The following is a 15,427-nucleotide window of genomic DNA, read 5'->3' on the forward strand; positions in this document are numbered from 1 at the left end:
CTCCGTCTCTCTCTCTGCCTGCCTCTCTGCCTACTTGTGATCTCTGTCTGTCAAATAAATAAGTAAATAAATATTAAAAAAAAAAAGAGAGAGAGAGAGAGAGAGATCAGAACAAAAGAGACTGAGAAGTTACCTAACAGTCCTGAACCCCGACAGCAACCAAGTGCCTTATTTGCCAGAGGAAATAGGAAAGCAGTCAAAAGTCCTCAAAGATCATCGAGTAAAAGAAAAGAGAACAAGCATCCGTTTTCGCCCTTTACGGGTGGGGAGAAAAGCAGACGGATACAGGAATCCAGAAAACTCACCATGTCTGCGCGTCCGCTCCGGTCCACGAGATTCACGAGTCAGCACTGCGAGCCCAGAACAGGAGACAGGTGGAAAAACGGAAACTGGTCACTCAGGGGCAGCGCGCCCACTCCGTGGAGGTGGAGAAGAAGCGGAGGATAAAGCCTCCGCGCTCGGAGAACCCGTGGGTGACGGAGTACATGAGATGCTACTCAGCACGGGGCCTGAAGGCAGGAACGGCTGCCGGGTCAGCAGGAGAAAGAAGAAGCAGAACAAAAGAAAAACCATCAGAGGAAAACAGACACAGGTTTAAGAAACCAGCGATGACCCGGCGTTTTCTGTAGGGAATTTCCCGAAGACTGCTCTGTTTCGCTGGATCCTGGTCACCTACCTCAGCAGTAGGGCGACAGGTGAAGCCATAGACATTTGGGTATTTCTGAAGCTAATTCCCTAAATATTTGATATTCTTTTTTTTTTTTTTTTTTAATCGCGGGGGGTGGGGGTAGCGAGCACAGGCAGACGGAATGGCAGGCAGAGGCAGAGGGAGAAGCAGGCTCCCTGCTGAGCACGCAGCCTGATGTGGGACTCGATCCCAGGACGCTGGGATCATGATCTGAGCCAAAGGCAGCTGCTTAACCAACTGAGCCACCCAGGCGTCCCAATATTTGATATTCTTATAAGAGTTTTGTTTTAAAGCATCTTAATCTTTTCAGACACCGACCCCGAATGCCTTTAAGTGGCTACAGATGCTTGGAACTCTGTATTTCCACCAGCTTAGCTGGAGCCCATTTCCTTCCTGTTCTCACCCCTTCCCAGACCCTGTAGCCAATAAAATCGTCTCAAATTGCAAAAACAAAAACAAAACAAAACAAAACAAAAAAACAAACAAACAAACAAACAAAAAACCTGAGAACCAATTATGGGGGTCTGAATGGTGGCCTGCCCCCAAAATATATTCATATCTGAAAACTGTGAATGTGACCTTATTTGGAAAAAGGGTCTTTACAGATGTAAAATTAAGATAGGGATCTTGAGATGAGAGGGTCATCCTGGATTAACAGTGTGAGCCTTATTTCTAATAACAGGTGTCCTTATAAGGGCCCACAGAGAAGACACAGAAGAGGGGAGAAAGGAAAATGGCCACAGAGGAAGAGACTGGGTACACACACCCACAAGCCAAAGGACATCTGGAGGCACCAGAACCTGGAAGGCACAAAGAAAGGTGAGTCTTTGGAGGGAATGTGGCCTTGTTGACACCTTGATTTCAGATTTTCGGCCTTCAGAACTGTGAGAGAAGAAATCTCTGTTGTCTTAAGCCCCCAAGCTTATGGAAATTTGTAATAGGATCTCTAGGAAACCAATATACCAATACATATCACTTATAATATTAGGACAAAGTGTTGTTCTTAGATTCGGTAAAGAAGTAAACATAGTTTTGGGCACGACACTTGGGTTGCTCAAAAGAGAGTTAAGAAAAATCAAGGTCAAATGGATTCTTGTTTATTACACTCCGTCTCAATTTTAGCTTGCTTCAGATCAGTGGTTGCTTTTGGGTAGAGAGGCTCGATGGGGAAGAGACATGACGGAATTTCCTGGGAGTGATACGGAATTTCCTGGGAGTGATACGGATGTTCTTGATCTTGATAATGGTGTAAATGAGTGATGTTACCTAAGCGTTCACATTGGTCACAACCGCCTGCGTAGAACTCTTAAGATTGGAGCATTTTCCTTTAGGTACGTTATACCTTAATTAAAATAGAAAAAGTATGGGACGCCTGGATGGTGTTAAGTGTCTGACTCTTGATTTCAGCTCTGGTCATGAGATCAAGCCCTACGTGGGGCTCCGCACTCAGCACAGAGTCTGCTTGAGATTCTCTCTCTCCCTCTTCCCCTCCCCCCCACTCACATATGCATGCTCTCTCTCTCTCTTTCAAAGTTGATAAATAAAATCTTTATTAAAAAAAATTAAATCTTTTTTAAAAAGTAGCTGGCTTTATATATGGGTCATGACGGGGCTCCTGGGTGGCTCAGTGGGTTGAGCTTCTGACTCTTTATTATGGCCCAGACCATGATGTCGGGGTAGTAAGATCAAGCTCCAGCACCGGGCTTGTGCTCAGTGGGGAGTCTGCTTGAGAGTCTCTCTCCCTCTCACCCTCTGCCCATACCCCGCCCTGTGCACGTTCTCCTCGAACCCTCAATCTCTCTCCCTCTAACAAATGAATAAATCTTTAATATGTGGGTCATTACTTCTTAATACAACTTTTTGTTTTTCCCAGAGTTTTTTTTTTTTTTATTGGTTTCTCTGCTTTTAAATGAGGTGGAGATGAAGATCTTCCTCAGATTAATATTTTTTTAAGTTTATATTTGTCTTTTTCAGTAAACTCTATCAGTGTGGGGGGCTCAGACACAACCCTGAGATGCAGGGTCACAGGCTCTTCTGACTGAGCCAGTAGGCGCCCCTAATATTACCCATTGACTGAATTCACTTTCCCTTTGAAAGCATTTTTCATGCAATTCCTTGACTTCTTACTCCAACTGAGCCACTAATTTACAGGTCTGTGGACAGCTACCATTCTGGAATACCCCGCCCCCCACCCAATCCTGTTCCTCCGTTGATTTCACTTTCCTTCTCCAAAATTCTGTTTCCATCTCGCTAGGGTATGTCCTAGGATTTTTTTTCTCCCTAGAAAAGTCATGTGGGAGGTCAATGCCGGGTCCTTCTACATATGAGAAATATCTTATTTGATCTCTTGGCTGGGCATACAATCGAAGGGTCAAAACAACATTTCCTGAGAAGCTGGAAGGTATTGTTTTGATTATATTCTGGAATCCAGTATTGCTGATGAGATGTTGGAGGCTTGTTGGATATTTATTTTGCAGGTGACCTGTTTTCCTCTCTCCAGAAACTTTCACGATGGTTTTTGTTATCCTTAGAGACCTAGACTATCACCAGGCTGTGTCTCGTGGTTTTACTGGGCTTTGGTTTTATTTATTTATCTCGCTTGATACCTGAGCCTTTTCAATCTGCAGATTCAAGCCTTTCTTCAGCTGATGGATATTTTGTTCTAATTTTTTCTAGCCTCTCTGTTTCCTTCCTTCCTTTCTTCTCTTTCTCTGGAACTTCCAGATGGGCTGCCCCTCCTTCTATGCCTTATTTTTTTTTCTCTTTTCTGGCACCTCTTGATCTTCTAGTCCTTTCAGTGCCAGCATGTCCCCAGCAGCCAGCCCCACCCAACGCCTCCTGTCACTCACCACTTCCTCTCAGGCCTGTCACATGTCTCCCACAGTTCCCCTTCTCCCTCTCCTGTGTGTTGGAGCCTCTCCAAACACACCTTCTCCACTGGTTCATGAGCTTCCGATTTCCTTCTACCTGCTCAGTCCACACAGGTGGCTCAAGATAACAAAATCTTAACCACAATCAGGGCGCCTGTTTGGCTCAGTCGGTAGAGCATGTGACTTCTGATCGAGCCCCAATTTGGGTGTCAAGACTGTTATCAATCAGTCTGTCAATCAAGTAATAAAAAAGGAAAAAAAAATCTTAACCACATCACTTTCTCCCACTTGTAAATCTAAAACACTCCTGTGTGGGACACCTGGGTGGCTCAGTTGGTTAAGTGTCTGACTTCAGCTCAGGTCATGATCCCAGGTTCGTGGGGTCGAGCCCCGCATCGGGCTTCTTGCACAGCAGGAGGCCTGCTTCTCCCTCTCCTTTCAATCTGCATGCCGCCGCCCTGTTTGTGCGCTCTAGTTCTCTCTCTCTCTGACAAATAAATTAAATCTTTTTTTAAAGCTTTATTTATTTATTTATTTGACAGGCAGAGATCGCAAGGAGGCAGAGACGCAGGCAGAGAGAGAGGAGGAAGCAGGCTCCCCGCTGAGCAGAGAGCCCGATGCGGGGCTCGATCCCAGGACCCTGAGATCATGACCTGAGCCTAAAGCAGAGGTTCAACTCACTGAGCCACCCAGGTGCCCTAAATAAATTAAATCTTAAAAAAAAAAAAAGAAGAAGAAAAAAAAACCCTACAAAACACTCCTGCATATCTCCTCTACCCTCACCAAATATATGTGGTGGGGGGGGTGCAGGGGAGGGATCCCCACACAGAAACTATTCTGCGACACCAAGAAGACGTCCCACAGTTCATTCAGTTCTGACACCATCTGCCTGGGAATGGCATAAGATCCCCCCAGTTAGGGACTCGGTCCCAAAAGATGGCCCCATCCTCAATCACCCGTCGCCGATCATGGGTCCAGACTGTTTCCTGTGATTCTGACCCACTGACTATAATTCAGCTTCCCATGGCCCGAGTTACAGAACTCAGGGGAACAGTTTACTTACTAGATCACTGGTTCTTACAAAGGATACAGGGAGAGATGAAGAGACATAGGTGAGGTGCAGAAGGGTTCTGAGCCCCGGAGCTTCCGTCCCCGTGGAGCCAAGAGCACCACCCTCTTGGGGGGTCGATGCGCGCTCGTTCACTAACTCATCCTTGTGGGTTTTTGCGGGGGTTTCATTACGCAGGCACAGCTGATCAGTTCGTGGGCCATCTGTGAGTTAGCTCAGTCACCATCCCTGCTCCCCTCCCCAGAGGTGGGCTTTAATCTGTAAGGTTGGTTCCTCTGGCTACTGCCCCCTTGTCCTTAGGGGCTTTCCAGGAGTCATTCATTAACATAAACTTGCCTGACTGAAAGCAGCTGGCTGTGAAAAATGGAGAGCGACTCTATTGCTCTTCTCAGGAAACTCCTGGGATTTTTAGGAGCTAGGTGACAAAATGTATATTCTTATTATGAATCACTGTGTCAGGGCGCCTGGGTGGCTCAGTCGGTTAAGCATCTGCCTTTGGCTCCGGTCATGATCTCAGGGTCCTGGGTTTTCTGCTCAGCAGGGAGCCTGCTTCTCCCTCTGCCCCTTCTCCTGCTTGTGCTTTCTCTCTCTCTCTCGCTCGCTCGCTCACTCTCTCGCTCTCAAATAAATAAATAAAATCTTTTAAAAAAAACCCACTATATCACATAACCCCTTCACCAACTCTCTCCCTATCCTTTGTCCCCTGTGTCAGTCAATGGCTTCACCACCCAACCCGGCTCTCAGATACTGCCTAGACCCCGGGTTCTGTCCCCTGGGTCCCTGGAGTGTCTCCTACACCTGTGCCTGTCCCTGCTGTTCTGAGCCGTGGGGTGGCCTGGTTCCCACCCTTGTTTTTCATGATCCCCTCCCGGGCACTCCACTTCTCTGTCCCACCATACTGATTGTCCTCACTTTTGCGTAAATGAGAGAAAATTTGGGGAGGAAGGATTGAGGAAGAAAAGGGGGAAGGAGGGGCGCCTGGGTGGCTCAGTGGGTTAAGCCGCTGCCTTCGGCTCAGGTCATGATCTCAGGGTCCTGGGATCAAGTCCCGCATGGGGCTCTCTGCTCTGCGGGGAGCCTGCTTCCTCCTCTCCCTCTCTCTGCCTGCCTCTCTGCCTACTTGTGATCTCTGTCTGTCAAATAAATAAATAAAATCTTAAAAAAAAAAATGGGGGGGGGGGAGGAGGCAAGGAAGCGAAAGACAGAAAGGAAGAAAAGAACAGAGACTCCAAGGATAGGTCATTCCCAAAAAGATAGAGGCTGCCAATAAATCCTTGATCAAGAGATTTGTTTTTAGGGGCACCTGGGGTGGCTCAGTTGGCTAAGCATTTGACTCTTGATCTCAGCTCAGGTCTTAATCTCAGGGTCATGAGATCGAGCCCGGTGTTGGGCTCCATGCTGGGAGTGGAGCCTACTTTAAAAAAAAAGACAGAGAGACTTGCTTTTATACTGATGAAAGGAGGGAAAATCACACTCAAGGACAGTTTTAAAGGGGAAAAGAAGTCAGCAAAGGATGACTGAACGTGGATGGAGGATGCGGAGGGGGCAGGGAAGAGGGGGAGGGGTTCCCTCAGCTCACTCATAGCTTTTTGGGATGAGCTGGGGGGGAGCCCCTCCTTCTCAAAGGCCCCCTGGCATTCCCCAGGGTAAACAGTACCAGCTACGACCAATGGCCTCAGTCCCCAAAGCCCCAGAAATAGTGAGAACAGATCACACAGGGAGTACAGAAAAACCTAGATTGGCTCTGGATGGGGAAGAGTGGGCTAAGAAAGGGAGAGAGAGCGAGCAAGAGAGAGATTGATTTTAAGGACTGGGTTGGTTAGTTTGAAATCCATAGGGCAGGCTAGAAACTCAGGCAGGAACCGATGCAACAGAAATTCCTACTCCCAGAAAACCTGTTTTTGCTCTCGTGGCAAAATCCACTGATCGGGTGAGGCCCACACTCATAATCAAGGATCATACCCTTTGCTGAAAGTCAACCACATCTGCAAGACATCTTCACGGCACCACCTAGGTTGGTGTTGGATTAAGCAACCGGGTGGTACAGCCTAGCCAACCTGCCCCGCAAAACTTCCCATCACCGGCACAAGAGGAAAACTGAGCCCCGAAGACATGACCAAGGCAGGCAGCTTTTCTACTTCTTAAGGCAAAGACACAACAATCTGTGAGGAATTGGCAACGAAAACAAAGAAACAAACAAACCATCACAAATGACTTCTATTTGGGAGTTTCCGTTAGTGAGGAATCCTAAACAGAATTTGGCCAGGGACAGTATGTACATGAAAGTAACAAGGTCTGTTATGTGCACTTCCTCCTCTCTGGATCCCCTTCTCTGATGGTGAGGATCTCTCTGCCTCCTGCTGCAGGGACGTACCTCTCCCACGGGAGATAGATTTCTTGCTTCCTGGAGGCCAAGGGGAGCCAGAGCATTCTTCCTGCACCTGCTCTTTCTTAAGTAACTTACATCAAAATAATCAATATCCCACCATGACAGATTTGGGGGTGACCTGCCCGGGGCCGCCATGGTAGGTAAGATGGAAAACAGAGCAACCAGATTTTGTATTGCTTATATCCCAAGAGAGCAGAGAATTTTGTGGAGTGGAAAACAGCCCTGCCTTCGTGTGTCTCACCATTCTGAATCAAAGTCAGGCAGTTTCCTGATGTTTAGCTACTGTTGAATTGAACCCTGGTTAGAATTGGTTTTGCAGAAGTCTTTTTTTTTTTTTTTTAAGATTTTATTTATCTATTTGACAGAGATCACAAGTAGGCAGAGAGGCAGGCAGAGAGAGAGAGAGAGGAGGAAGGAGGCTCCCTGCTGAGCAGAGAGCCCAATGTGGGGCTCGATCCCAGGACCCTGAGATCATGACCTGAGCCAAAGGCAGAGGCTTTAACCCACTGAGCCACCCAAGCATCCCACATTATATGTTTGTGGCTGCAGCTCTGCCTCACGTGATTTCTCAGTCCAGGACCCAAGTGGGGGAAGCCGCTCTCTGGAACCTGGGGTTCCCAAGGCAATGGGAAAGAGGAAGCCATCTGGAGGAAACATACAATGGATCTTAAAGTTTCTGCTTGGAGCGGGCTTATGTTAGCTCTACTCTCCTGTCTCGGGTCCTACCGATGACATCTTAGAATATAAGTGAGGTTTGGTGGGGTGAGGTCTGGAGCCGACGACGAAGAAAGAATTCTTGAGACATCTTTGGTGCAAAATGGTGGTTTATTAAAGCACAGGGAGGGCGCCTGGGTGGCTCAGTGGGTTAAAGCCTCTGCCTTCGGCTCAGGTCATGATCCCAGGGTCCTGGGATCAAGTCCAGCATCAGGCTCTCTGCTCAGCAGGGAGCCTGCTTCCCCCCTCCCCTCTCTGCCTACCTCTCTGCCTACTTGTGATCTCTGTCTGTCAAATAAATAAACAAAATCTTAAAAAAAGAAAAAAAAAAAGCACAGGGACAAAAAGCGTGGGCAGAAAAAGCTGTTGCCTTGGGGTTGTGAGGAGTGGTCCATTGGTTGCCTCCAAGTTGGGTAGGGGGTTAGGGATGGTGTAAGTCTCTAAGGAATATTGGAAGCAAGGTTTCCAGGACCTTGAGGGGCTGGCTGTTGTTGGGAAAAAGTTATTCATTATATGTAATAAAACCTTTGTGTGAGACCCTTTAGATGTTTATCAGTGGGCCATATGTTTGGGAATGATTGTCAACATGTATCTTGGAGGATTCAGAGATAAAATTTTCAAAGGAATTGTTAAAGTAGACTGCAGGATCCTGGTAGGGGGTTGGTAGGGGTCTGTCAGGCTGGGTTTGCCCTTTGCCCTTAGCAAAGCCTCCAGGAGGAGGCAATTGAGTCCCTAGAGGAATGTGACTGTCTTTTTCAAGGCTTGTCAGTGGGTAAGGAAATTTAATAATTGTTCTTCTGCCTCTGTTTCCCACATCACTACTAAACCACATGGCCAGACCTGAGGATGGGGCAGGGGAGGTCTGTCCTCACTCAGAGAGATGCCACCAGTGTCAAGGCGGGGACCAACAATCCTCTCCTAGGAAGGGGCCATGGATGCTGGTGCCCGTTACCACGCCTGGTCAGCCTTCCTTTCGGAGTTACAACTGGCCTTCTTTTTTCTTTTCTTTTTTTTTTTTTAAAGATTTTATTTATTTATTTGACAGAGAGAGATCACAAGTAGGCAAAGAGCCAGGCAGAGACAGGGAGAAGCAGGCTCTCCACTGAGCAGAGAGCCCGATGCGGGGGCTTGATCCCAGGACACTGAGATCATGACCTGAGCCGAAGGCAGATGCTTAACCCACTGAGCCACCCAGGTGCCCCTACAACTGGCCTTCTTAACAGCGTTTTTTGATCAACGCAAATGACAGTAAAGAAAGGTTCACTGTCCTCCAAGGAACACAATAATAGAAACACGCACTGGGGTGACGAGGCCAGAATTTGGACAAGAAGGTCTTGTGCTGGCTCAGTTCACGGTATGGTCTCCGTGGCATCATGAGGAGACCCAGCCCTCCCTGGGCCACCGGGATGTCCTCTTGGCACAGGCCCAGGTCACTGCCTTCTCTCTCAGGTCATGGGTTCAGCCTGTCCGGGATCTTGGTAGCGGGATTTTTTGGTGGTTTTTCTTCCCCCCTAATAAACAAAGCCAGGGCCAGTGGGGGTGAGCTGGCCTCACTGTCTGAGCCCTACGGAAAAACTGTGGTTTCGACCACTGTAAACATCTGCATGCAGGAGGCGGTGTGGGCAGCTGCAGGCTGAGAGGTGAACCGCCATCGCCAGAAGCCACAGGCCCCTGATTTCCCTCTCCCCCTTTGTTTGGTCAAAAGAATCAGATTGTTCAAATACTGGCATTTCAGATCCAAAAGAGAAGTATAGCATCACAAAAGGCAAGATTTGGAAGGGACTGTGGTTATCACATGGGTGGGTGCACCCTACTGGAAGAGGAAAGCCCAGATGTGGGAAGCAAAGAGTCCAAGGTCCCCCAGGAAAAACTGGGCATGCCCCATCCCCTCATCCCCCACAGGCCAGGTGCCACGGGGCACCCGAGTGTTTGCTCCACGAGGGGAGAAGAATGAAATGGACTCATCCACGGACACCACTCCAGGATTTCTAGGTGACAGGGCTCCCGTGAGAGGTCAGGCAGCAGTTTAAAGGTCTTCGAGAAAGGAGGTGCCTTCTGTTCAGCTAGTGTGGGGTTTGGGGGGGGGGGTGGCATGTCACCGTCACTTTGAAGCCTCTCCTGGTTTGTCACTCCAGCTTTTCAAGGTTGTGTCAACTTAACCTAAAAGCATTTCTGATTGCCCCATGAAGAATCTGTGAGCCACACACAGAGCAAGCAAATCAGAACATAATTCTTGGGCCTGCAGGTCTGAGATTTCTGCTGGGAATATGGCAGGAGCCTCCGTGGAATGGTCCAGTGGAAGTGCAACTCCTGACACTTTTCTTCTTTCCTTCTTCCAGATTTCCCTAAAGCTGAGACTCTGAGCTTCCCCTTCAGAAGGAGGATGTGTACAGGTGTGAATGGAATGTACGAAATGCCAAAATAAGTAGAGATCAACAGGTTGTATTAACAGTACCAAAGTCAACCCTTATCAAGCCCTTACTACTTGCCCTGTGTTATTGCCAATGCTCTAAATGTACTTGCCTAACAAAACACCCAGGAGGCAGGGAATGCTGTTAAAACACTGGGGCACGGAGAGAGCGTCAGCAACTTGTCCCAGGTTACACAGCTAGAAAGTGAGAGCTGGGATTCAATCCCAGGTAATCTGGATCCAGAAAGCCTGTTGGGGACGAAGAATTTCCTCTGCCTTTCAAGATCCTTCTAGCTGGACTAAATCCAATCGACATAAAACAGATTAGTAGGAGAGAGTCAAATTTCAGGGCTACGCATGGGGAATCCACTTGACCATGACAATTGCAAAGACAGTGGGGCAACAGGACCCTTATAGGAGCTACAGAGGGGGGTGGGGGTCTGAAGCTACAAAGGGAGGAAGACCATTAGCAGGAAGGTAGGAGATGTTTGTTAAACAAAGGTTGCCCTATCATGCAGATACATTTCTTGTGTAAACAGGAATTTCTGTTAATAGCTCTCTTCCTGGTCCAAGCTGCGCCCTGGAGGGGGAAGTGAAGAGCTGTTCTTGAATCTGCTGGGTTTTAATTGGCATGAACATTTCTTTGCATTAAAAGCAAAGTGGCCCATCCTGGGGCAGTCTGCCCTGGGCCCCTACAACCCGCACTCCTAGCCTCTAGCTCAGATTATCACTAATGATTAGCACTCTGTTGTGGACATTCAGATGGTGCCTTGGAGCTAACTTATTTCATTTACTACGGAACAAGGAATTCTCAAGGTGATTATTCCCAATTATCATTTCCATGGAATGTGTCAAGAAACAGAAAGATTGAACAACTTGCCCAAGTCTCATCACTAATTGGTGTTAGGACTGGAACTGGGACATTGACTTGGTTCCTAACTCCCTCCTCTCTTGTGTTCTTAGATATTGATAATTGTTGAAGCTGATCCAAAGGGTTTATTTTACTATTTACTCTATTTCTGTGTATTTGAAAGTTGCCTTTAAAACAACCCCAAAACCCAAAACCCCAACTACGCCCTTCGTCACGGTGTTGTCCCAACCCTGCAGGTTCCTGTGTGTTTCCTTGATGGTTGGGAAGGGGAAGGGAGAAGAGGTTGGATTTGGGTCAGCAAAATTTCCCAAACTTTTCAACCGTAAACCAATTACTTTTTCTCCTTCTCCTCCCTCTTTTTCTTCTACGAGACGGGATTCTCACTTTCTGGGAGGATGCTCAGCTGTCCGAGACTTGCCTCCTGGTGGCTCTTGTCCTGGGCTTGGTATCAACAGGAAGTTGGAGACATGGTGGAGATGGGTCCCAGGGGGAGGACAGTCAGTGAGAAGTGCTCACAAGGCCCCAGGCGCTGTCCAACCCAGCACCGAAGAAACCTCTCTGAGTGTTGATTGGACTGGGTTGTACAGACAGACCCGAGGGGGTTGGGGAAAGGGCCCGTGCAGCTGTTTCCAGGTCGCTGCAGAAGACAGAAGGAGATTATGCCAGGTCAGGCTGGGACCTGAAATTTCCCCTATTTCTTACATAATCTATCTTTGTTCCATACCTTTCCTTTTGCAAGGTACTTTCCCACATAACAGTTCCCTTCATCTTCAGGACACTCACGTAAGGTGGGCCACGGGGCTATCACTCCCCTCATTTTATGGCGCTGAGGGACTGTCAAGGTCACACGGGGGAGAACGTCACACAAGCCCAATTCATCTGTGCCCTTGCTGCTCTGCCATGCAGCATTGCCAGGGTTTGGCCTCATTACTTTTGGGGGATCTACTTGGTCTAGAAAATGTGGGTGCAGCCCAAGGTCATGTGGGCATGTCAGGAGGTGGCCACATAAGCCACGGGATGCTGGATATGAAATCCCCCCCCCGCCCCCCACCTCGTTGAAAAAAGATGGGTCCTTCCCGCAGGCTCTGGTTTAGGTAGCAAGAGGCTAGAATCATAAGCAAGGGGTAGTTGGATGTGGAGGAGGGAGCCATAGCCAGGGAGGGACAGAGAATAACGGACCCGGGAGAGGATTCCAGGGCCTTTTGGATCCTGACCGGGTTTATCAGGCCTGTCCTGAGCCCTGACTCCCCAAGGGGCCGCTGGGAGTTGGGCGCGCCAGGCCTCCGGGCTGACTCACTGCCTGGCGGCCGGTCTTGGATCCTCTCCCTCCCACATTCCCTCAGCCACTGCTCCTGTACTGGTGTTTACTCCTGGCTTTATTTACCGAGGCTTAACCTCCTCGTTAGCCTCTTGCGTTATCAGTTATCACCGGGGGTTTTGCTATGAGTGATAACTACCTGCTCTGGTTCTTTGCTTCAGGATTTTCTTTAAAAAATGTTTTTTTGAAAAGAAAGTCGTTGGGATGTTTACAAAAAAAAACAAAGAGAAGGCAGGGTCCTGTCCTCTAGGCTTGGAGAGCGGTGGCCACCCATCCCGCTCCTCCCCCGGAAAAGCCGGAAAAGCTTTTCCGTTCTGCAGGTGCAGCAGCCCTGGGTACCAAGGGCTGTTTATCCCTCTGTTCTCCGCAGGGACCACCCTCCCAGGATTTCAAAGCACTTCCGGTGTCTCAGTTCTCATGTTTGCCCCGGTGGATGGATCCCTGCTTTTCAGACATCAACTATAAATGTAAAGCCAGGGAGGTGTCTGACTGGCTCAGTCGGTAGAGCATGTGACTCTTGATCTCAGGGTTGTGAGTTCAAGCCCCACGTGGGGCATGGAGGTTACTAAAAATAAATAAATAAATAAAGTCAGTGAGTCATTTCGTGACTAGGATGATCATCCTCTGTTTTCTTTTCCAAAATTTGGGTGTTTGTAAATTAGGTTTCCTAAAGTGGTAACATATGTATAAAGGAAGAAAAGGAGCCAAGGTAGTTCTATGCTCATTATGTTCCAAAGAAGTAACTACTGTACACTAGTCAGGGCTTTCCATGTACCAGACACTATTTTAAGTCTATTAACACATTATCTCATTTAATTTTTATAAGCACCCCATATGGCATCACCCTTCTTAGGGATGGACGCAGGGGTTTTGTTTTTTTAAAGACTTTGTTTGATACAGAGAGACACAGCGAGAGAGGGAACACAAGCAAGGGGAGTGGGAGAGGGAGAAGCAGGCTCCCTGTTGAGCACGGACCCCAACAAGGGGCTCGATCCCAGGACCCTAGGATCAGGACCTGAGCCAAAGGCAGATGCTTAACGAATGAGAACACCCAAGCGCCCCTGCACCCAGGTTTTTGAGGCCTGGAAGCTTACAAAATTGGGGGCTTTCTTTTGCAATGATATAATTGCAAATTATATGTAAATTGCAATTAACGATTATAAATCCTGTGCAAAATTAGGTACAGAACCTTGGCAAATGAGGGTTCCAAACTTCGGGACCTAGTCTGCAAATGCACAGATTGAATGTCTGAAAGGTTAAGTCATCTGTCCAAGGAGACACAGCTCACAATCAGTGGAGGGGGGTTTTATTTATTTTTTATTCTTATTTTTTTAAGATTTTATTTATTTATTTAAGATTTATTTATTTTATTTATTTAAGATTTATTTTTTTTTTAAGATTTTATTTATGCATTTGAGAGAGAGAGACAGAGCAGGGGGAGAAGCTGAGGGAGAAGGAGACTCCCCACTGAACCAAGTGAGAGACAACATGGGACTCGATCCCAGGACCCCAGGATCATGACCAGAGTTGAAGGCAGATGTTTAACCATCTGAGCCACCCAGGAACCCCTTAAGGGGGGGGTGATTTTAAAGTCAGGTCTGCTCAGCCCTTCATCCTTACGCTCTCCTTCTCTGAGAGTAAGAACACACACCCACAGCACTGTGCACGGCGCTTCTCTGAGCACTTTACATATTTTAAAATCACTTAATTGTCACATAACACTATGCTGTGGGTATTATTTTTATCCCCCACTTTTATATAAGAGGATGCTGAGGCACAGAGAGGTTAAGTAACTTGCCCAACGTCACACAGCAGTCAATGGGAACCCCAAGAGAGTAAGAAGGATGAGTTTGCTGAGACGTTTGTAGTAAACAGAACCTAGAAAGTCTACCCTCAGCCTCCTTCGGTACCAAATGCTCTTGAAAGGAAAATTGAACCTGAACTTCTTGTTTTATGGCTTCTCTAAGATCTAATCTCTGACTGCAGCCAAATCCTTGGCTCTCGGCATGAACTTAGGGCAACTTTGTTAAGTAGTCTGGTCTGTAGAGCCAGGATTTAAAAGGATAAACTGTGCCTTACAGAGGTAGGATGGTGAGTTTATCGTAACTCATACTCTTAAATGATGTGTGTCATGTTCTTTGACCCAATAATTCTTACAGGAATATGCTCTGAAGAAATCATCTTAAAGATGATACTTTAGGGAAGACTGGGCGGCTCAGTTGATTAAGGGTTCGACTCCTGGTTTCAGCTCAGATCATGATATCAGGGTCATGAGATCGAGCCCTGAGTCGGGCTCTGCACTTAGTGGGGAGTCTGTTTAAGATTCTCTCTATCTCTCTGTGCCTCTGCCTCTCTTCCAGCTTATGTTCATGCTCTCTCTAAACAAATAAATACATAAGATCTTTTTTATTTTATTTTTTTAAGATTTTTATTTTTAAGTAATCTCTATATCCACCGTGGGGCTCAAACTCACAACCCCAAATAAACAAAATCTTAAAAAAAAAAAGATGAGGGGCACCTGGGTGGCTCAGTGGGTTAAGCTGCTGCCTTCGGCTTGGGTCATGATCTCAGGGTCCTGGGATCGAGTCCCACATGGGGCTCTATACTCAGCAGGGAGTCTGCTTCCCTCTCTCTCTCTCTCTCTCTGCCTGACTCTCCATCTACTTGTGATCTCTGTCAAATAAATAAATAAAATCGTTTAAAAAAAAAATATGATGCTCTATGCACCACACAGTGAAAACTTGAAAATAATTCAAATGTTCTACCCGAGCAGGACGGTTAAAAAAATTAGGGATGAAGCATTACACAACACACAAGCACAATGTTTGCAGAGATAGGATAATGAAGGAGAATGCTTATGTTGTTATTTAGGCTTTAAAATTAGTCTGTAGGGTGCCTAGGTGGCTCAGTGGGTTAAGCCTCTGCCTTCAGCTCAGGTCATGGTCCCAGGGTCCTGGGATCGAGCCCCACATTGGGCTCTCTGCTCAGCGGGGAGTCTGCTTCTCCCGCCTCCTCTCTGCCTGCTTCTCTGCCCAATTGTGATCTCTGTCTGTCAAATAAATAAATAAAATCTTAAAAAAATAAAATTAGTTTGTAAA

General features: G+C 47.3%; 1 long non-coding RNA gene across 1 annotated transcript; it reads left to right on the top strand.

Annotated features, from left to right (window-relative positions):
- The first annotated feature begins 610 nt into the window (after window positions 1-610).
- LOC123388101 lies at window positions 611-12,884 on the top strand. The gene is made up of 3 exons (XR_006602641.1): window positions 611-695; window positions 1,371-1,507; window positions 10,070-12,884. It is a non-coding gene; the product is annotated as an uncharacterized LOC123388101 (long non-coding RNA).
- Window positions 12,885-15,427: the final 2,543 nt, after the last annotated feature.

Source organism: Mustela putorius, unplaced genomic scaffold (assembly GCF_011764305.1).
Source record: "Mustela putorius furo isolate JIRA1106 unplaced genomic scaffold, ASM1176430v1.1 tig00003875_pilon_pilon_pilon, whole genome shotgun sequence".
Classification (NCBI taxonomy): domain Eukaryota; kingdom Metazoa; phylum Chordata; class Mammalia; order Carnivora; family Mustelidae; genus Mustela; species Mustela putorius.